The 23,287-nt window shown below is 40.0% G+C and overlaps 1 protein-coding gene across 2 annotated transcripts in view; it reads right to left on the minus strand.

Moving 5' to 3' along the window:
* MPPED2 (metallophosphoesterase domain containing 2) overlaps window positions 1-19,203 on the minus strand; it is a 323,138-nt gene extending 303,935 nt beyond the window's left edge. The window contains exon 1 of one of the 2 annotated variants that reach the window (XM_077460864.1): window positions 19,037-19,203. The gene's annotated coding sequence lies outside the window, so the exon portion shown is untranslated. Of the gene's footprint in view, window positions 1-15,535; window positions 15,697-19,036 lie in introns of those variants that run through there. The other variant, XM_077460865.1, reaches the window with a different exon arrangement.
* Window positions 19,204-23,287: the final 4,084 nt, after the last annotated feature.

Genomic DNA, 23,287 nt, shown 5'->3' on the forward strand with positions numbered 1-23,287 from the left:
ATTTCCGACAACGGATTTCAGTGTTGGAAAATTAGAGATCCAGATCTCAAAATTTGTGTGACAGAAATTCTGATGGAAAATGTCCGATGGAGCCTAAACATGGTAAGAATTTCCGACAAAACGCTCCCATCGAACAATTTCCGTCAGAAAATCTAACCGTGTGTACGGGGCATAAGAATACATTTAGAACATATCTGATTAGATAAGATCTAATAATAGAAAAGTATGGCTGTAACCGATTAAAATTTTCGTGTTCGATTAATCGTTTTTTTTAAAACGATTAATCGACTAGTTTTGATTGATTATAACGCACATACAGATCCAACTACTTTTAGCTGATCTCCTTGCCCTGCAACTCTGCATCAGTCAGTGGTAAATGTGGTATACACTATATACAATCACCCAACACTAGTTAGTTTCCACAATCCATGACTTAACTTCACAGTTCACACAAATACGTTTTAAATTCAAATTGTAGCACTGACGTAAGTCTTTTTTTTTTTCACAGTAGCGTGACAATCCCTCCACCTCCGATCTAACTAATCACTCTCACCTCATGGCATGGACCCCTGTCTAAACAGGTGGTCATGCAAGCGAGTATCAAAAGGGTTAACATGGACCATAAACTTCTCTCACGTCTCCTTAGATCTCAGCAAGGAAGCCAGGTCATGGGTATAAAGAAAAGATCTAAGTGCTCACCGCTTCAGTATAAGATTACATTTTTGTGTTCAAACACAAACTACTCACATAAAGATGATAAAAACACAGCATGTAAAGCCGACAATCGTGTTAGTTCCGTAGGGCAGCAGCAGGTGACGTCATGTGTAGCTCCTCCCCGTACGCGTTACGTTCACTTCGACGTCACCGGACTCCTCCCCACTTTCCTTCGTTAGCAGATGGAGGCACTTGGGGAAGGGGGGAGGAGTCCAGTGACATTGATGTCCGTGACGTCACCGGATTTCCGACGGAACTCCCTGAAGACCCGGAAGCCGGCGGAGAGGTGAGTACCGATCAAAAGAATTTTGATCGATCCAAAAAATGAATCGATTAATCGGGGAATTAATCTTTAATTTCCATAGCCCTACTAAAAAAAACTGTTAGTAAATCTAAAATAGATTGTACAATCAGATTGTAATGTGCTTACTGACCAAACAAATCTGTTGCTGAGAAACAATTTCTAGTGCTCTGACCTTTGTAGTTCTCCATTGTGACAAACTGTACAACTCTTATAACTGTACAAGGAACTGAAAATCAACTAAATTCTGATAAATGACCATCACGTGTCATCAGTGGACAGTAGCCCTTTCATTGCTCATACTTCCTGTCACTTTACAGGAGAATGATAATGTAACGGCACGCAACCAGACCAATCTGAGAGACGATGAGCAAAGACGACATGTCCAGTACAGGAAACTGTAGACGTTACCCAAAGCAACCAGGAGTCATTATTTTGCTCAGGCAAGAAAATCAAAATCCACCTTTGAACAGCAGAGCGTGTTTCCTTCCCTCTTCTTGTTACACATGAAGCCCTTCAATGTATTTTACAAACACCTAAATGTTCCTCTGTAAAAGTTTCCATAAAAAAAACTCAGACCCCAGAAGTGAGTGCAGTAAATTTGTCTTTTGGAGTGGTGCCACCATAAACAAGGCCAGGATTTCATCCATATTGGATGCAGAATCGCTCACTGGGATTATCTTCCACACCATTTAGGAACATAATATATATGATGACCAACACAGGCAGGCAAGAGCATCGCTGCTCCAAATTCCAGAGGCAGTCCTGGAGCCTGGAGATTATCCATGAAGAGCATGCTGTGACATCCAGGACCACCGATGAGCCACAAGTTGCCCAAATTTGCTCTAAAAAATAAAAAAAAGCTGTAAAGTTCCTTAAAGCTGAAGTTCAGTTTTTTCTTTGCTACAGCAAAAGTCATATAATTGTAAAGATATATGTCCCATGTCCTGTAGACTGATCGTTCCTGTAGATATGTTTACTTAAAGTGGATGTAAACCCACTCTCATCCTTTCCAAACTACGGCCATAGAGGTTATTTAGAAGGATATACATGCCTCCTGCATGTATCCTTACCTGTCTCCCCTCTGTCTGCTATGACAGTGGTCATCAACCCTGTCCTCAGGGCCCACTAATAGGCCAGATTTTATGTATTACCTTGGAGAGATGCAGACTAGAATACTGCAATCACTGAGCAGCAAAGTATATCACCTGTTAGTGGGCCCTGAGGACAGGGTTGATGACCACTGTGTTACGAAACCCAAAAAACTGCAGATTGTGTGGGTGGGTCTGTTGTACGGAGCTCAGTGGGTGGAGTCTTGATGTCAGTAGACCCCCCCCCAACCTCTACACCCCCCTTGTCAACAAGCATTATCTCCTGTGTATTTCTTACACTGAACTTCTGCTATGATCACTAACATCCAGTCAAAACCCAGAAAAGTCAACACATGACTTCAGCAAGCCCAATCATGCTGTGGTGTGGAATAACCAATGCTGGGAGAGCTGGAGAAGAAAGGAGGAGGGGATCTGAAGTACACAGAATGCCTCTGTCACACTTGTGCATGAGATATGTAAATCACCTGTCACTCACAGCAAGGGGGAAGAACTGACTCCTACGGTATTTCTCTGTGTGTCAGTTTTTATCTTACTGAAAAAAGATAAGAGGATTGCTCAGAGCTGGATTAATTATGTGTGGCAAGACTGGGCACAGATGACATGAAATCCTATACTGTACAAGGTGCAAGCCTTAATTAAAAAAAATATTTTTGAGGTTTACATCCACTTTGATGCCTGCCCCTCTTTATAATGCTGAACGTGCAGCGCTGCGGGGTTAATAGCTACAAGTCTAACATTGGAGTACATTGAAGGTCCCAATGGACTCCATCCTTTTATGTCCTCTTCTCCATTGTCAAAAGTCCTTGCATGGCTTTCAGAGAATGCAACATATTCTGTAAATGGGGGAAAAAGGTCCTGTCATCCTGTTATTCATCTATCTCTATCCCAAAGGGTGCGTTGCATTTTATGAACACAATGCAAGTTGAATGAAGAGAAGATAGGGGACTTGTCGGGACCTACTTTGATGCCCTATAATGCTAGACCTGAAAAGCTATTATGTGGTCAAAATGTAAAATCATATATCAATTTCTACATTATATTTCATGTATTTCTAGCCTGCTCCTATTAATCTGTACAGTCTTGAAGTTAGTAACCTTAATTTATGAACATCCCCAGTTTGAGGAGGCGGACTCAGTACAGGAATTACTGCTTGCAAGCAGCAAGGTAACCATGGGATATGTAGTCCTGAGAAATTAAGCTGAAATGCACGCAGGGAATCCAGGAAGTTGTTGAAAAAGATGACAGGCAGAACTCACATGAAATATATATATATATATATATATATATATATATATATATATATATATATATATATATATATATATATATACTGTGTATATATATATATATATATATATATATATATATATATATATATATATATATATACATATATATATATATATACATATATATATATAATGGTTTGCTGAATATAATATAAAGATATACCGTTGTGTTTATATGATCCAGACCCCTGCATATTGAGACATACAAACTCAGAAAACCTGAGCAGGCTGAAAACTAGTGGATTGAAGAGGAAGGTAAATAACTGACAAATTTGTATATTTTTAGCAAAAAAACTGCGCAGTTTTTTTAGCTTCTTCTGCTTTTCTAAATTAAATGATGTTTGTTTTTTAATGTTTTTTTAATTTAACCACTTCAGCCCCGGAAGGATTTACCCACTTCCTGACAAAGACCATTTTTTACGATATCGCACTGCGTCACTTTGACAATTGTGCGGTCATGCGACATTGTACACAAACAAAATTTATGTTCTTTTTTTTCCCCACAATTATAGCTTTCTTTTGGTGTAATTTGATCACCTCTGCGGTTTTTATTTTTTGCGCTATAAACAAGAAAATAAAACGACAATTTTGAAAAAAAAAAAAAACTATATTTTTTACTTCTTGCTATAATAAATATCCAAAAAAAAACATGTTTCTTCATAAATTTAGGCCAAAATGTATTCTACATATTTTTGGTAAAAAAAAATAAGCGTATATTGATTGGTTTGCGCAAAAGTTATAGTGTCTACACAATAGGGGATATATTTATGGCTTTTTTATTATTTTGTAATTTTTTACTAGTAATGGCAGTCATCAGTGATTCTTAGCGGGACTGCGACATTGCGGTGGACAGATCGGACACTTTTGACACTTTTTTGGGACCAGTGACATTTATATAGCTATCAGAGCTAAAAATAGCAATTGATTACTGTAAAAATGTCACTGGCAGGGAAGGGGTTAACAGTAGGGGGCGATCAAGGAGTTAAGCGTTCCCTAGGGAGATGTTTCTAACTGTGGGGGGAGGGGACTGACTGGGAGTAGAGAGAGAGATCGCTGTTCCTGATCACTAGGAACAGCATATATCTCTCTTGTTCCCTGACAGAACAGGGATCTCTGAGGAGTGTTCATGGCTGCCGGCCAAGCGCATAGGCACCGACGTCGCGCCGCTGGCACACGTGTGCCCCCTATAGCTCTTAAAGCGGCAGACGTACACCTACGGCAATTTGCGCAGCCATGCCAACCTGCCGCAGTATAATGACATTTTTTTTTTCATTTTGGATGGAGTAAAGGAGGATTATAACCCATTATATATTTGTTTTTGTCATCTCTCTCCCATTGGGGAGATTTTCCTTCACTTCCAGTCCCATAGCCAAATAGGAAGTTAGAGGAAATCCCTGCAAATTAAGAGAATCCCTTGGGGACGCTCAGGTCACCAGAACTAGTGCCCCCACTGGAATACTTGCCCTCTATTGCTTTTCTGAGGACAACCCAAAATTTGGGATTTTCTTTTACTTTCATTTTCAATGATAATGGTAAACAGGACTAATAGAGAGGAAGAATCTCCCTAACGGGGACACAGACAGCAATAAACACTGACAGGCGTTCTAATCCCTCTCCACACTATCCAAAGCTAAAAGAAAACACCTTTAGTTATACTTTAAATGATGTGTTAAAAATGTTTGCAGTTCAACTTTAAAGCGGTAGTAAACTGCCAGCGATTTTTTTTGCAAGGCAAAGTTATGATGTGCTAGTATACATCGCATACTAGTATATAATGTGAAACTTACCTTAGAACAAACCCTTCCAGCGGTGATCCATCACAGCTGACAGGGCTTCAAACTTCACCCGTCTTCCTTCCGGGTTCATAGACTCAGGCTGTGTTAGTGGCCACAGCTGTGATGACGTCACTCCTACGCATGCGCGCGGGAGCTGCCATTTACAGCACAGGACTCTGAAGGAATGGCCCGGGTGGCCGTTCCTTCACAGTGCATGTGCCAGTGATGTCACCAGCTGCATGTACAGTAAATATCTCCTAAACTGTGCACGTTTAGGAGATATTTACTGTATCTATAGGTAAGCCTTATTATAGGCCTTATTATAGGCTTACCTATACAGTAAGTACAAATTATGCATGGGAGTTTACTCCTACTTTAAAATGACCCCACTAAAGTTTTGCAGTCAGTGCCTACTTGTAAAAGAAGGCTGTAAATACTCTCCTTCATGCCGTACAACGCAGCTTTGATTCTGAGAAAAGTCCACAGGTTAACCGACACTTCCGGGAGTGTCAATTTTCTGCTTCCCCTCACAGCACTCTCAGGTCCCTCCATTACAGGGCACAGTAATGCCATTGAGGGCATCAGCACTGCGGGGGGACCCTGAACATCGTCAAGAAGGCTGCTCCCCTTATCATTAGAACTGTATAAGCCGAACCACACACCTGGTGCACGGCCCGCCTTTCTAATTATGTCTTATTACAAAATGAGCGTACATATTCGCCAGCACACCATGGATCGACAATTTTTGTCCAAAGGGTTTTAATGGAAAGGATCACATCACAAAGGAAAGTGCAACGTTTTGGAGCCGCGCAGGACCCCTTCGTCAGGCATGTGATAAAAATCCCATGCCTGACAAAGGGGTCTTGACCAACGTGCTGCAGCTCAGTTTCCGGGTCTTGGCAATCTTCTTATAGCCTAGGCCATCTTTATGTAGAGCAACAATTCTTTTTTTCAGATCCTCAGAGGGTTCTTTGCCATGAGGTGCCATGTTGAACTTCCAGTCACCAGCATGAGAGAGTGAGAGCGATAAGACCATGTAACACTAAAGCCGCGTACACACCATACCAGGTGGCGGATCCAGCGGTGTCTCCTTCGCGGGCCCCGCCTACCTGCAGACCCGCTCGAAATGAGCGGACTTTTCTTCGGGCGGGAAAAGTCCGCTCATTTCAAAAGTACGGCGGACTGGCATGCACACGGCCGGAATGTCCGCCGAAATGCGAGTCCGGCGGGAAGATTGGAGTGCAAAACTTCTTTCTAAGTCCGCCGTACTTTCGGGTAAAAAAATATGCCGAAGGCTACACACGGGGGGGATTGTCTGGCGGACTTGAGTTTGCCGGACTTTTCCACCCGCTTGTTTGATCGTGTGTACGCGGCATAACGAGTCACAAGACAACGGGGAGGGAAAATAATTGGGCCCAATTTGGACATTTTTACTTAGAGGTGTATTCACTTTTGTTGCCAGTGGTTTAGACATTAATGGCTGTGTGTTATTTGAGGGGACAGCAAATTTACACTGTTATACAAGCTGTACACTCACTACTTTACATTGTAGCAAAGTGTCATTTCTTCAGTGTTGTCACATGAAAAGATATGATAAGATATTTACAAAAATGTGAAGGGTGTACTGACTTTTGTGAGATACTGTATATACACACACACTGATAATAAATATGGAAGTTGCTATGGGGAAACAACTGAACCTTTGCTCCATTTTTCAGAAGTATTCCCCTTATTTGCTTACTTGCTTCAAACGGCTCTCATTCCCGGGAATACCGGTTCAGCAGTTCACAGACAACCATCTATTGACTCAATAAAATACACCCATTTTTAACATAAACACAATTCTGATTAGCTTTATGGCATTTTAAATATTTATAACTGTTGAGTCTGAACTGAAGGTCACTCCATGCAAAAGCGATATTTTGTCGTAGATAAAGTGTGGTGGGGTGATTAGAAGGAAGCGAAATCCCAGAACAAAATGCAATACAGTATAAAGCAACTTACAGCCCTCATACATGATGGCTTCATTTGTTTTCTTTTTTCAGACTAAGAACATTTTCAGAAAATACAACAAATACTTGTGATCAGTTTTTAATAGAAAAGCAGAGGGACTGGCAGGAATACCAGGGATTTCACATAAAGGAGGCAATACAAAGAGAACAGGAGACTTTCTTATACAAGTACATGGTACAGCAGGGACATATCAGGAATATAAAAATGCTGGGTTTACATATTCTAATCTTCCCGCAACATATCTCTTCCTAGCTCTTCTGTAAAACACAAATTGTCCTACCCCCATGTACTGAAGATGAAGACACGCACTAGTCCATATCAGAACAGCCTAGGATTAAAACCATGGCTCCCTCCATAGATGCAGTGGAGGAGTGACAGAGCCACCCAGGGACAGGAGGTGTGCGATTTGCAGGATTACCATAAAAAAGAAGAGGCTTGAAAAATGACACATGAGAATGCACTACAGCAGGGGTCTCCAAACTTTCAAAACAAAGGGCCAGTTTACTGCCCTTCAAACTTAAGGAGGGCCGGAACTGGGGCCAGTAGTAGTAGACAATGCCCTGGCATCACTGGGAGTAAAAAATATAAATTTTACACCATTGGTGTCAGCAAGAGGAATAGTGCCCATCATTGGTATTAGTGAGAAGAATAGTGCACATCATTGGTATTAGTGAGAAGAATAGTGCCCATTGTTGGTATTAGTGAGAGGAATAGTGCCCATCATTGGTATTATTGAAAGGAATAGTGCACATCATTGGTATTAGTGAGAGTAATAGTGGCCATCATTGGTATTAGTGAGAGTAATAGTGCCCATCATTGATATTGGTGAGAAGAATAGTGCCAATCATTGGTACTAGTGAGAGAAATAGTGCCCATCATTGGTATTAGTGAGAAGAATAGTGCCCATCATTGGTATTAGTGAGAAGAATAGTGCCAATCATTGGTATTAGTGAGAGAAATAGTGCCCATCGTTGGTATTAGTGAGAAGAATAGTGCCCATCATTGGTATTAGTGAGAGGAATAGTGCCCATCATTGGTATTAGTGAGAAGAATAGTGCCCATCATGGGTATTAGTGAGAGTAATAGTGCCCATCATTGGTATTAGTGAGAGTAATAGCGCCCATCATTGGTATTAGTGAGAGCAATAGTGACCATCATTGGTATTGGTGAGAAGAATCTTGCCAATCACTGGTATTAGTGACAGAAATAGTGCCCATCATTGGTATTAGTGAGAAGAATAGTGCCCATCATTGGTATTAGTGAGAGTAATAGTGCCCATCATTGGTATTAGTGAGAGTAATAGTGCCCATCTTTGGTATTAGTGAGAGCAATAGTGACCATCATTGGTATTGGTGAGAAGAATCTTGCCAATCACTGGTATTAGTGACAGAAATAGTGCCCATAATTGGTATTAGTGCCCATCATTGGTATTAGTGAAAGTAATAGTGCCCACCATTGGTATTAGTGAGAAGAATAGTACCTACCTATCATTGGTATTAGTGAGAGAAATAGTGCCCATCATTGGTATTAGTGAGAGGAATAGTGCCCCATCATTGGTGTCACTGGAAGAAAAAGTGCACCAAGGGCTGGATAAAGGCAAGCAAAGTGCCACAGCTGGCCTGCGGGCTGCAGTTTGGAGACCCCTGCACTACACCAAGGACTAGTAACCTGCAATATATAACATTTTGGGTTTGTGGTTTAGATGCACTTTAAGCTCCTTGATTCTAACCAGACTTGGTTACCCAAAAAGCAAGTTCTTTGTGCCATAGATTTGCATGTGTGGGTTAAAAGCACCCCACTAGTGGCTGAAAAGCGGCATTTAAACAGCGCTAATGCTAGGGTGGCCCCAGTGTGAAAGTAGCCTTAAGCATCTACTTTAGGCTCCATTCACACTACAGTGTTTTGAATAGCGGGCAGATCTGCTATGGATTTGACAGCACCGAAGTGTGAATGACAAAACGTGGAACTCGCATTTGAGATGCCATTCATTTGAATGGCACCTCAAATTGGGGTGGGGTGTGGGTCTGTCGCGTTTGTCATGAGATAAATTGTGCTGCAATCGTGGCAACCTGCATTGCGGGACGCATGTCGCCCAAAAGTAGTTCATGAGCTACATGCATCCCATGATGCGGGTTGTCGCAATTGAATCGCGTTTTAGCACGCGGCAGACCCGGACCGTGATTTGTGGTGTCATTCAATTGAATGGCATCTCAAATGCGAGTTCCACGTTTTGTCATTCACACCTCGGCACTGTCAAATTGTGGGCAGATCTGCGACAGATCTGCCCGCGTTTCAAAACGCTTTATTGTGAATGCAGCCTTAGATTGTAAGCTCCTTGAGGGCACGGACTGATGTGAATGTACAATATGTAGCTCTGCATTGAGTTGAGTTGAGTTGCATGTTGATATAGCGCGGTCCTTTACCCCATAGGGTCTCAACGCGCTTAGCTTTGAAGGCACTATATAAGTACCTGTAATAAATAAAATAAACAATCTACCAAAACCTGAAATATCATTTTGGAGTGGAGTGACCCTTTAATTTAAAGAGCTATTAGTAATTTTCTGCTTGAATTTAACCCAACTTCATATATTCTATATGCCATGCAAGGCTGCTCACAGCTGAGTTTTTACCTGGTTTTCCAATTGATTATTCAGCATAAAAATAGGAAAAAAAGAAATATTCCTTAAAAACTTTTCTCATCCAATCTTTACCTCCCTGGAACTTTTTTTTTACTGATATAAAATGATGCAAATTTTTATAAAATACAGAAAAATGTCTTAACCCATCTGCAGCTGTCTTCCTAATTTGCCTCCCAATTGTTGTTTTACATAAGGCAACACCTGCTTTCCCGTGTCACCTCGCCTAGAGCTATGCTAATTTCCAAACCCAAAGTTTCTTGCTGCGGTGTGAAATTGCATAATTATGCCATCCTGTGAAGTAAATACAGCAGAGAAAGAAAAAAAAAAAAAACATAACCCATCAGAAAAATGGAGATGTGGTACGTTTGTGTGGAAATACGCTCGCCAACTCAAAAGACAGCTGCTAAGGAGACCCAGCAGAAGAAACGTGGAAATGTATACAGAGCATTAACATTGAATAGAAGAATAGCCAAAAGAAACCTGTGTACATATTCTGTTATACAACCTGGACTAAAGATATCTAGAGGATGAACAAACTCCATGCAGATAAGTGTCCTTGGGGAGATTTAAACCCACGACTCAGGGCTGCAAAACATGGCATTGTAATAATGTTCTAGGTGAGATGTGAGCTAAAGTTCACCTAGAGCATTAATAAAAAGCCATGAGATTTACTAAAACTGGAGAGTGAAAAATCTGGTGCAGCTCTCCATAGAAACCAATCAGCTTCCAGGTTTTATTGTCAAAGCTTAATTGAATGAACTGAAGGTAGAAGATGATTGCCTACCAAGCACAGCTGCTGTACCAGAGTCTGAGTGTTTCTATATAATTTAAGAACTTTTTCAATATAGCAGCAATTATTAATGAAGGTAATCAAATCTCCTAAACTTTTTGTCCCAGATATTTAGTACAGAATCAAACTGTAAAATTCTCCTTGTTCAGTATCATAGATGTGTATTAGGACTGTGACTGTATTATACACATATTATACAATAATATATATATATATATATATATATATATATATATATATATATACACACACACACATATGTTATTTATATATATATATATATATATATATATATATATATAAAATGTATATATTACACACACTGTGTATATCACTTTGTAATAAAGTCACAGCACTCCCTGTGAAGATTTCCAGGGCCAGTTATCTACAGAACACAGAGGGGAGATTTACTAAAACTGGAGAGAGCAAAATCAGGCTGCATAGAAGCCAATCAGCTTCCAGGTTGTATTGTCAAAGCTTAATGTAACAATCTGAAATTATAAGCTGATTGGCTGCAATGCACAGCTGTACCAGATTCTGAGTGCTCCAGTATTAGTAAATCTCCCCCTATGTCTTGTAGTCCCGAGTTTTGGGTTTAAATCCCACCAAAGACACTATCTGCATGGAGTTTGTTCATTCGTCTTGTGCTGGTTTGGGTTTCCTCCAGATGCTCTGATCTTCTTCCCAAAAACAAAACAGGTTGACATTCACCCATAATCAGTCCTAGTGGGGGTGGTAGGGACATTAGATTGTGAGTGCCTTTAGGGGACAAGGACTGGTGAAAATGCTTCTATATAGTTTAATATCTATGTATTATAGCAGCAATTATAAATGAAGGAAATAAAAGCACCTAAAACTTTTGTCCCTGGTATTTAGTACTGATCATCCCAACTATAAAATGCTCCTTGCTTAGCATTAGGACTGTGACTTTATTATATATATATATATATATATATATATATATATATATATATATATATATATATATATATATATATATATATATATATATATATGCGTCTTTAGAGGATAAGGACTGGTAAAAATGCTTCTATATAGTTCAAGAACTATGGGGTTGATTTACTAAAACTAGAGTGCAGTTGTGCATGGTAGCCAATTAGCTTCTACCTTCAGCTTCTAAATTAAGCTTTGACGATAGGCCCCCCCGTTCACACCAGTGCGACTTGTCATGCGATTCGACAGATCAAAATTGCATGACAAATCGCACCCTATTTCTGGCTACGGAACTGTTCAAAACGGTGCGACTTTCACCAACGCCGAAATGGTTCCTGTTCTATTTTTGGCGATTTCATCTGCGACTTGCATTGACATCTGAGCATGAAGTTGCACAGATGTCGGTAAGCCGCCCATGAAAATCGCACTAACCAGCAGCTTTGAAATTGAGCTGAATCGCAGGGCTTGAACCTGGAAGCTGATGGTTTCTATGCAAAGCTGTACCAGATTTTGCACTCTCCAGATTTAGTAAATGAATCCCTATGTATTATACCAGCCAATTTAAATGAAGGAAATAAAAATCACCTAAAAGTTTTGTCCCTGGTATTTAGTACTGATCAACCCAACTATAAAATCCCCATTGTTCAGTATTGTAGATGTGTATTAAGACTGATTTTTTTTTTTTTTATACACAAGCATTATTATATAGAGTACATACATATATATATATATATATATATATATACACATACATACATACACACACACACACACACACACACACATATATATATATATATATATATATATATACACACTATATATATATATATATATATATATATACATACATAACATATATATATATATATATATTATATATATATATATATATATATATATATATATATATATATATATATATATATACACACATACACACAGTATAATAAAGTCAGAGTCCCTGGAAAGATTTCCAAGGACAGTTAACTTTGAGCACAGGGGGGGGGGGGTTACAAAAACTGGGGCATGCAAGACCTGCAGCTCTGCATAGAAACCAACCAGTTTCCAGGTTTGTTTTACCAAAGCTTAATTGAACAAGCTGACGTTAGAAGCTGATTGGCTGCCATACACAGTTGCACCAGATTCTGAGTGCTCCAGTATTTGTAAATCTTGCAAGATTTTGCATGCCTTAGAAGCTGTTTAGAAAAATTGTATCCATTATATATATATATATATATATATATATATATATATATATATATATATATATATATATATATATAATCTTAATTTTTTTTCCTTTTATACATACAGCATATATACAGTATGAGTACTTTTTCCAAGTACTACCTTTATGTTCAGCTGTTAACGATCCCTGCAAATCAAAACCACAAAAATACGGTCCCTTAAAATATTGAAAAAAGTGATCCCAAGGCTCTCCAAATTCATACCAGGCCACATGCAGACCATGAATTTGATACAAACATACAAAAAAATGCTTTTACTGTACTAAATGACCAAAATACTATATTTTTATACTATACCATATACTTTATTATTTTTACTATTTTGAGCTCAGTGATAGTCCTGCCATGTCCATTTTCTTATTGGGTCATGGGGTTTGAATCCCACCAAGGCTGTGTGCAGCTGGCATGTTTTCCCCCATTGCTCTATCCAGACCAGTTTCCTTCCATTACGGTAGGTAGGATGGCTACTACTTAAAGACATTAGCCTGGGAACATCAAATTTTAAGCTCAGTTGAGCAAGCAACTAATGGCAATTATTATGCAATTAATAGAACGCTACAGAACATGTCGCTGGTAAAAAAAGTCATTTCATCCATTCAAAAATGATGGTAGTATTATTGCCATTTTATGAGCACCAACATTTAAAAACACATAAAAATGGGGTATTTTTTAATCGTACTTATTTTTCTTGGGCTAGCTAGAAATATACAAGACGCTTGTACCTCCATACTACAACAAGACGCAATCAGGTATACTTTAAAACGCATGGCACCTGCAATTCAGTACTATATAAATGGAAATTTAAACATCTGCACAGATTTCTCAAAATAATACCAACAGCATATTACCTTGACAGTAATGCATAACAAACAGCTAAGCCTAATACTACATTTAAAAGCCTGTACTTCAGATCAAGGCTTTTAAGAAAGTAAAACTACTCATAAGGACAACTCTAAAATAATAATCGTAAAAATGTAAAAAAAAAAAAAAAAAAAAGGGGGGGGGGATGCTTTTGTTGAAAATAAAGTGAACATTAAACTTCAACTAACAGCAAAACATTTTGAGGTTAAAAAAATAATAATAATACATTTTAAAAAAATGTAAGAAAAAAAATAGCGATGCTTTGGTGTAAAATAAAAAGTCCACATTAAACTTCCACTAACAGCAAACGTTTCAAGGTTAAAATAATAATAATAATATATAAAAAAATTGAAGAAAAAAATAGCGATGCTTTGGTGTAATATAAAAAGTCCACATGAAACTTCCACTAACAGCAAACGTTTCAAGGTTAAAATAATAATAATAATAATATTAATAATTAAAAAATGTAAGAAAAAAATAGCAATGCTTTGGTACAAAATAAAAAGTCCAGATTAAACTTCCACTAACAGCAAAACGTTTCAAGGTTAAAATAATAACAATAATAATAATAAATAAAAAATTTAAGAAAAAAATTGCGATGCTTTGGTGTAAAATAAAAAGTCCACATTAAACTTCCTCTAAGCAAAACATTTCAAGGTTAAAAAGCCTATTGCCTGCTCTTACACATACATTATGTACAAGGAAATGTTAATAAATGGTCATTATAAATATTGTATACGGGTATATATATTTTATGCATCAGAAAAAAAAACATCACATCATGTTCAGTGTTCCGTGAAAGAATATATAAAAGGCAGCTTTGGATACAGGAACTTTTTTTTTCGTGGATCTGGTATAATTGAAAGCACCATGCAACCAAATTGAGTTAGTTGGGTTTATTAAAGTATGTAACCGAGTGCAGCAATATAAAAAAAAAAAAACGTACATCTTTCGACCACCGTGCTTATGAAGCTTGGGTTTTAATCAAACTATTATTAATTCCACAGCATTTTTGGAAAGTCCATGAAGCCATTTATGCGGTAGCAAAAACGTGCCACATCATATGTACAGCACTTTTATTGTGGATCTGGGAAACACTAGCTGCAGATTTTTTGGCAGGGGCTTTGCTTTCCACGCTACAGTTCACCCATCCAAGAAATGAACCAATATAATGCATGTAACAAAGTAAACCGGCACTACACAACCCAAACGGCTATAAAATAAAAAAAAATAAAAATTTAAACCAGCCAAAGTGACAACATTGCAACAACCACATTTTCAGAAACCGACAACAATCACCAAATTTCAAGCAATATATTTCATTCACAACCTATCTGCAAGCAACTACCTACACAATATAAACAGTATACAAACATTGTAGACCTCATCGCTTACAATACCAACTCAGCTACCCATGCAAGTTACAATTGCCACTACAGTAAAAGTCAAAAGGCTAAAAAGCAATAAAGCTTACTATAAAGAAAACATCAATTTACATTTAAAAGATATTCCCAGATACGACGCCAACCTAAAAAAAAAAAAAAAAAAGACATCATCAAACCCTATACCCTGCGGCAGTTCAGTGAACTGTATATGTCAAAATACACAGCGAGCATCTAAATTTCTAAAGCAGATAAATGGAGATATCCAAAAATATTTGAACCACCTGCAACAGAGAGCGTTATTGGGTCACGGCATGCAAATTGTTAGTAGAAAGTCAGGTTTTATTGAATAGCATCAGGGTCAATTTATTGTTTTTTTTTTTTTCTTATCTGCAGCAATACAACAGTTTAGGAGTTTGCAAAGTATAAAAAGTGTTTTGCGATATGCTTGCTACCTATTTAAGTCCATGGTGAGCTGGATGCTGATCGCTGATGGTTTTCTCTGTAGAAAGCATAAGATTTCCCTGCTGGCTGATCTTCAGTTGTCTCCCTGGCTCCTCTGACTCCTCTCTTTCTCTCTCTCTCTCTCTCTCTCTCTCTCTCTTTCTCTGGCTGACACGCTCCCGTCCCTCTCCCCCCCTCCCCTCTGCCTTATTCTAGGATTGATTGATTACAATCAGTGACCAAAGGCTGTGACATGGGCACCACAGTTGGCTCAGCACTGCACAACGCACACTGGGACTCAAAGCAGGCTTTAGGAAAGACAGAAGGCAGAAGAGGGTTATATAAAGGATATTAATATTAGTTCACTGCACCAGCGATCTGAGAAATATTTGGGGGGGGGGGGGGGCTTTCAATTAAAAAGGGGGCACAATAAAATAGAACGGCATTAAATAGGTGCATGGTGACTTTAAAAGGAAATCACCAATTTATTTTATGTTATTTTTTTTCTGTTTATAAAATTATTATATCAAAAAAAAAAATATTTTAACAACAAAAAACATGCACGTTTGTAAACAATCTTTTAGACTGCAGAATCAAAAGAAACAAAGGTTGGATGCATAAAAGTGCAGAAAACAAAGGCGACGGCGGATAAGGCGCTTCAGATCTGCGCAGAGCGCTACGTTTTAAACGTGTTACCACCGAATTCTATTATAAAATAATTTACTGATGTATATATGCAGCTGGCAGAAAGAAAAAAAAAAACGCGTTATGTCCTGAAAGGACCTCACATATACAAGCGCGTAAATGTGCGTGTGCGTAAAATTCTTCTTCCACCTCTCTTAGCTGCCATTATTGCAATTTACGTGTATACGCTCAAATATACTTGAGTGTACACACGTAAGTACTGCGCTAAAATGTACATTTTTCTATTATTTTTTTTTTAATGCATGCTCATTTAAATAGACAATGGGGGCAATTTACTAAAACAGGAGCACTCAGCATTTGGCTCATTTAAAGTCCCAAACCCCCCCCCCTTTTTTTACAGCATTTGGCGCAGTTGTGCACAGTAGCCAATCAGCTTCTAACTTCCACTTGTTCAATGAAGCTTTGACAATAAAACCTGGAAGCTGATTGGTTTCTAGGCAGAGCTGCATCAGATTTTGCACTCTCCAGTTTTAGTAAATCCCCCACAATGTGTATATATTGTGTGGTGGATGTCCTAGAGCCGCCATTCTCAATCAGGGTACCTCCAGAGGTTGCTAGGGGTTCCGTGCTATTAAAGGAGCAGCCATTCTCAATCAGGGTTCTGTGAAACCCTGGGGTTCCTCCAGAGGTTGCCTAGCCATTCAAGGAGCAGCCATTCTCAACTTCCACTGAACCCTGGGGTTCCTCCAGAGGTTGCTAGGGGTTCCTTGAGCTGTGGCTGATGAACCACCTATTTGATGATGTCTACAGAGTTCAAGGTTCAGTGGCTTAGCAAAGCCAGCAGCATGACACCAAATATCTTTTTAGCTGTGTTTAAGGGTGGCATTCAGAACACCGCTTTAAGGGGGACATTCTTCTTATTGACCACTAATATAAGGAGCATTGTTCCTATTGAACCCTGATGATTTGGTTTTAGGACGGGTTCCTCGAGACATAAAAAATATTTTTGGGGTTCCTCTACGGTAAAAGGTTGAGAAAGCCTGTCCTAGAGCATCCTTCACCCATTCGTGTCTATGGGTGGCTGTACGCTGCAATTTGCGCAAAGTAGCTGTCTTTAAGGGTGGCATTCAGAACACCGCTTTAAGGGGGACATTCTTCCTATTGACCACCGATATAAGCGGCATTGTTCCTATTGAACCCTGATGATTTGGTTTTAGGAAGGGTTCCTCGAGACATAAAAAATATTTTTGGGGTTCCTCTACGGTATCCTTTACCCATTTGTGTCTATGGGTGGCTGTACTCTGTAATCTGCGCAAAGTAGCGCATGTGCGCAGGCATAACGCACTTGCTGCATTACTGATTTTACACAGCGTGTGGGTTCCTAGAGACATAATAAAATATTTTTGGGGTTCCTCTAGGGTGAAAAGGTTGAGAAAGCCTGTTCTAGAGCATCCTTCACCCATTTGTGTCTATGGGCAGCTGTACTCTGTAATCTGCGCAAAGTAGTGCATGTGCGCAGGCATAACGCACTTACGGTTGCTGCATTACTGCTTTTTACACAGCGTTTGCATTACTCCATAGACAACTATACACCTGTGTTCAGATATGTAAAAAAAAAAAAAAAAAGTTACACGGCTACAAACCCCACCCAATTAGATTGTAAGCTCTTATGAGTAGGGCCCTCTTGTATTGTATTGTACTGTCTCCCCTTTGATTGTCAAGTGCTGTGTAAACTGTTGGTGCTATGTAAATCTTGTATAATAATAATAATAATACCAATAATAATACAAAGTTGCAGCTAGCCCAATTTTCTTTTTTTATGCACAGGTGTGCACACGCCTGCGTAAAAATGTAAGGTTCCAAAATATTACTTTTTTCTCTTCTTTTTTTTTTTTTATGCCCACGCCAACGGAGAGACTAAAAGAAAACTTGCCACAGGGAAGGTTAAAAAATCAAGGAAAGGGTTAAGAGATCAAAGCCAGTGCTATGGATTTCCAGCTACTCCTGCATATCCTTCCAACACTGATCTCTACAAAGACTTATTAACCCTTTGCTCTCTCCCACCTACGCTCACCACGACAGGGAATTACGCTTTTTTTTTTTTAACTCTACAAAAAAAAAAAGTTCTGAGAGCGATCCTGATGGAACTCAGACCCCCCTAAAAAAAATTTTTTTTAAAAAAGCGTCTAGCTTATTTTTTTTTTTCTGCTGTATTAAATAAAACCCTTCCCCCTTCCAAGGCCTGGCAGATCACAAGGAGGAAGGCAAGACGGCAAAGAAGGAAATATAGACTGGCATGGCACATATACCCCTGTGTATTGTATGGGGGGGGGGGGGGGGGTCTTGTGTATGAGCGCCCTGCCTCCATCACAATAGACATCTCCCTGGGAATAATAGTCAGTGCACTTTTTTTTGCATGGCTCCCCCTCGCTCTCTCTATGCCAGGCTGCCTCTCTTGGCCTGATGTGACATTGTAATGCCCCCGCAGACCTTCCACCCAATATACAAATGTCACATCAATCCCTCTGATGGCTGATCTTCACCTGGAAGGAGAGGGGAAGAGAGGAAGGAAGGGGGGAGGGAAAAGGGCACATCATGTCGCTATTCAATTAATTAGATTTAAATAAAAATAAAAAATAAAAAATAAAAGAAAAAGAAGAGAGAAGAGAGAAGGGAGACAATAGTGGGGGATGGGGGGGGTGCAGGCTGCATGGGGGGCACACACTCCCCGCTCTGCCCTTCTACTTGCTATGACAAGGCACCTCTAACCCACAGGCTTTGTGTTGTTTCCTTCTGATTTCCATCCCTGTGTAATCCGGGTGGAGGAGGAGGAGGAGGATGAGGAGGAGGAGGATGAGGATGATTACCTCTCCTGCCGGCTGGATGAGTCCCCGGGCTTCCTTCACTGGAGCTCCATGGAGGGGCTCAGAGGTCTGTGCAGACAGGGCGAAACCTTCGACCCTCAGGGTCCCCCGGCTGGCTGAGAGTGGAAAGGAGAGAGAGAGGGAGAGGAGGATGAGAGAGAGAGAGAGAGAGAGGAGAGGAGAGCCTCGATCTGGGAGAGGAGACACTGAGCGGTGAGGAGGGCTGACACCGGGGTCACAGGGGGCGCTCCGGGGTCACCCCCCCCCCAATGGGGGCACACAACTCTACACACCACACTACACACACACCGATCACTCTACACACCACACTACACACACCGATCACTCTACACACTGATCTCTAGCTACACAACACACACACTGATCACTCTACACACTGATCTCTAGATACACAACACACACACACCGATCACTCTACACACTGATCTCTAGCTACACAACACACACACTGATCACTCTACACACTGATCTCTAGATACACAACACACACACACACCGATCACTCTACACACTGATCTCTAGCTACACAACACACACACTGATCACTCTACACACTGATCTCTAGATACACAACACACACACACCGATCACTCTACACACTGATTTCTAGATACACAACACACACACCGATCACTGTATACTCTGATCATTCTACACTACACTGATCACACTACACACACACACCAATCACTTTACACACACCGATTACTCTATACACTACACTGATCTCTATATACACTACACACCGATCGCTTTACAATACACCGATCACACTACACTGATTACTTCACGTACACCGATCACACTACACACACTGATCACACTATACTACACAGATCACTTTACAATACGCTGATCACACTACACACACATACATCACTCACCAATCACCAATCATTGTATACACACTGATCATTCTACACTACAATGATCACACTATACTACACAGATCACACACTGACCATACTATACTACACAGATCACACACTGACCACACTACACACACTAATCACACTATACTACACAGATCACTTTACACACTGATCACTCTACCCTACACAGATCACACACTGACCACACTACACACACTGATTACACTATACTACACAGATCACCCACTGACCACACTACACTACACTGATCACACTACACACACAGATCACACACTGATCAAATGGCACTATCTTACACTGATCACACTACATACACACATCACACACTGACCACACTAAACACAGAGATCACATACTGATCACTCTATACTACACAGATCACACACTGATCACACTATACACACTGATCACACTATACTACACAGACCACACACTGATCACAATACACACACTTGATCACACACCAATCTCACATTACACACACTGATCACAAATCATGACACTGCTGCCCTCTGTACAGAACATAAATAAAAAAAATAAAAAATAAAAATAACAAAGTATCACAAAGTACACTGCAATCTCTGGAGCTCCTGGAAGAAGACACAATAAGATACAATGATGATCTGACATGCACAACAATCCTGGAGGATGGGCGCACACACTGCACACAGTGATAAAAAGGACAAACTATGTAATGTAGTTCTAAGACAATGGGGGAGATTTACTAAAACTGGATCATTCAGAATCTGGTGCAGCTCTGCATGGTAGCCAATCAGCTTCTAACTTCAGCTTGTCCAATTAAGCTGTGGCAATAAAACCTAAAAGCTGATTTCTATGCAGATCTACACCAGATTTTGCACTCTCCAGCTTTAGTAAATCTACCCCAATGCCTATCTCCCAGGGGTCCCCCTGTGCCTGTTCGGAGTTCCCTGTACAGTGAGCAATAATGGATTGACTTCACAATGACATTATTATTAAAGTGTAAGCTCCCAGGAACAGAGCTCTCCTAGCCCTCTTGTATTGAATACAATTGTGCTGCTACCCTTTATATTTTGAAGCACTGCATACAATATTGGTGCTTTATATAAAATTCTGTATAATAATATTTATACATTGTTCAGCAGTACAATACCACTGACCACTAATGTAAGTACCCCCTCCTTTACCTGCACTTACAATTGGAAGGAGGCAGTAAAAAAAAATTTAACAGTTGAGCTGCAGTTTTACCACCCACTTTAAAGTGGTTGTAAGCCCTGTTACACCAGTTGTACCTACAGGTAAGCCTATAATAAGGCTTACCTGTAGATACTGTAAATATCTCCTAAACCTGCATGGTTTAGGAGATATTTACCATATACGCTTGCGCCGATGACATCACGCGGCTCGATCGAGCTCCGACCAATCACAGCGCCGGAGCACGCAAACCTGGAAATAACTCCGGGAGACATGTTGCAGGTCACAGCGGTGTACAGGGATCGCTGCAACAGGCTCGATCTAAGGTAAGTATTTCATAATGAGCTAGTATACCATGCATACTAGCTCATTATGCCTTTGTCTTGCAGGGTTTTTTTTTCTTTAATATAGGGGTTCACAGCCACGTTAAAGTGGTTCTAAAGGCTGAAAGTTTTTTTACTTTAAAGTAAAACTTTTCCCCAAAAAAAAGAAATAAGGGTGAACAGGCAGGATTTATAAGGCAGAAGAAACATGCTTTGTCTCGTCTGCATTAAAGTTTATTACCTGCCTGTCCGCTCTTGTACAGTGAGCTGCACAGGCCGGTGAGGAGCTCCAGGGCACTGCATCGCTGAATCCATCATCCAAGGTGAGTATAGTTCCACTGCAATGCATTCTCTGCATTAAAACAGAGAGAACTGAGTGATTAAAGATGGCTGATTGCTCGGTTTTCAGTCTTCAGTAAGCAGAGGGCCGCTGACTGTCAGTCAGTGGCTCTGTGCTCTGCCCCTCCAGTACTCACTGGAGCTCCAGACTGGGCTGGCAACCCATGGTTGCAGGAAAGAAATTTGCACCGTGTATGGCTGGCTTTGAGCCCCATACACACTATCAGATTTTCTGATGATTTTTTCCTTCATATTTACCAAAACCATATAATATGAGGTCAAACCTTAGGAGTTTTAATTTTGTATGCAATCAGGCAGGCCCTTCTACTACATGGTTTTGGTAAACCTGAAGGAAAAAATCAGCAGAAAATCTGAGTATGGGGCCTTAGGCTCTCAGTGGCACACTTTATCTAGATAATCCATCTGACACTCCCCTCCCCTTAGACTTGGAATGCTGTGCTCCTTTATCCAGAGTGGTGGCGCTCTAACACAGAAGGTTTGTTACTGGCCAGATCACAAGGTGCAAACAGAAGGGGAAAAAAAAACTAAAATGAAAACGATTGCAGCCACCACATCTAATGATTGGTAAGCTGCAGCATATTACATTTTTCATTTTGGGTTTAATACCACTTACTAATGTTAGTAAACATTGCTTGGTGACTTGTATCTACAGTTAGGCATATAATAAGACTAATGCCCCGTACACACAATCGCATTTTCTGTCGGAAAAACCTTGGATGGTTTTTCCAACGGAATTCCGCTCAAGCTTGGCTTGCATACACACCGTCATACAAAAGTTCTCTGAACTTTCGACCACCAAGAACACGGTGATGTACAACACTACAACGAGCCGAGAAAATTAAGTTCAATGCTTCCGAGCATGCGTAGGAATTTTGCGTGTCAGAATTGCTACAGACAATCGGAATTTCCAATCGGAACTTTTTCCATCAGAAAAATAGAGAACCTGCTCTCAATCTTTTGCTGGCGGAAATTCCGCTAGCAAAAGTCCGATGGAGCATACACACGGTCGGAATTTCCGACTAAAAGCTCACATCAAACTTTTGCTGGGGGAATTTCCAATCGTTTGTACGGGGAATTACCTGTAGGTACAAGGAATATCTTCTAAATGTGCCCCATTTAGGAGATAGTCACCATTTTTTGCAGCCGGTGCATGCGCACTGTGTTCTGAAGGGACGGCATGCTGAGTATGTTGTCCCTTCAGAGCTCTATGCTTTGATCGTGGCTCCCAGGTGCACGAGAGTGACGTCATCGTGCCTCGGCCATTCAAACAGCCAGAACCTAGAAGGAAGACTGGATGAAGATAGAAGCCCTGTCAGCTTTGTTTTAGGGTAAGTCTTTCATAATATGTTTGTATGTGATGCATACTAGCATATTATACTCTTAACTTGCAGGGGGACGTTTTTTTTTTTTGATGACTTTACTACTGCTTTAAAGGACAAATTAATTTTCTTTCATAAATCCCCACCCCCTGAGTCCGGCTTATC

The sequence above is a fragment of the Lithobates pipiens genome, unplaced genomic scaffold, assembly GCF_037356315.1.
Source record: "Lithobates pipiens isolate NorthernLeopardFrog02 unplaced genomic scaffold, aLitPip1_a1.2 Scaffold_10, whole genome shotgun sequence".
NCBI classification, from domain to species: Eukaryota; Metazoa; Chordata; class Amphibia; order Anura; family Ranidae; genus Lithobates; species Lithobates pipiens.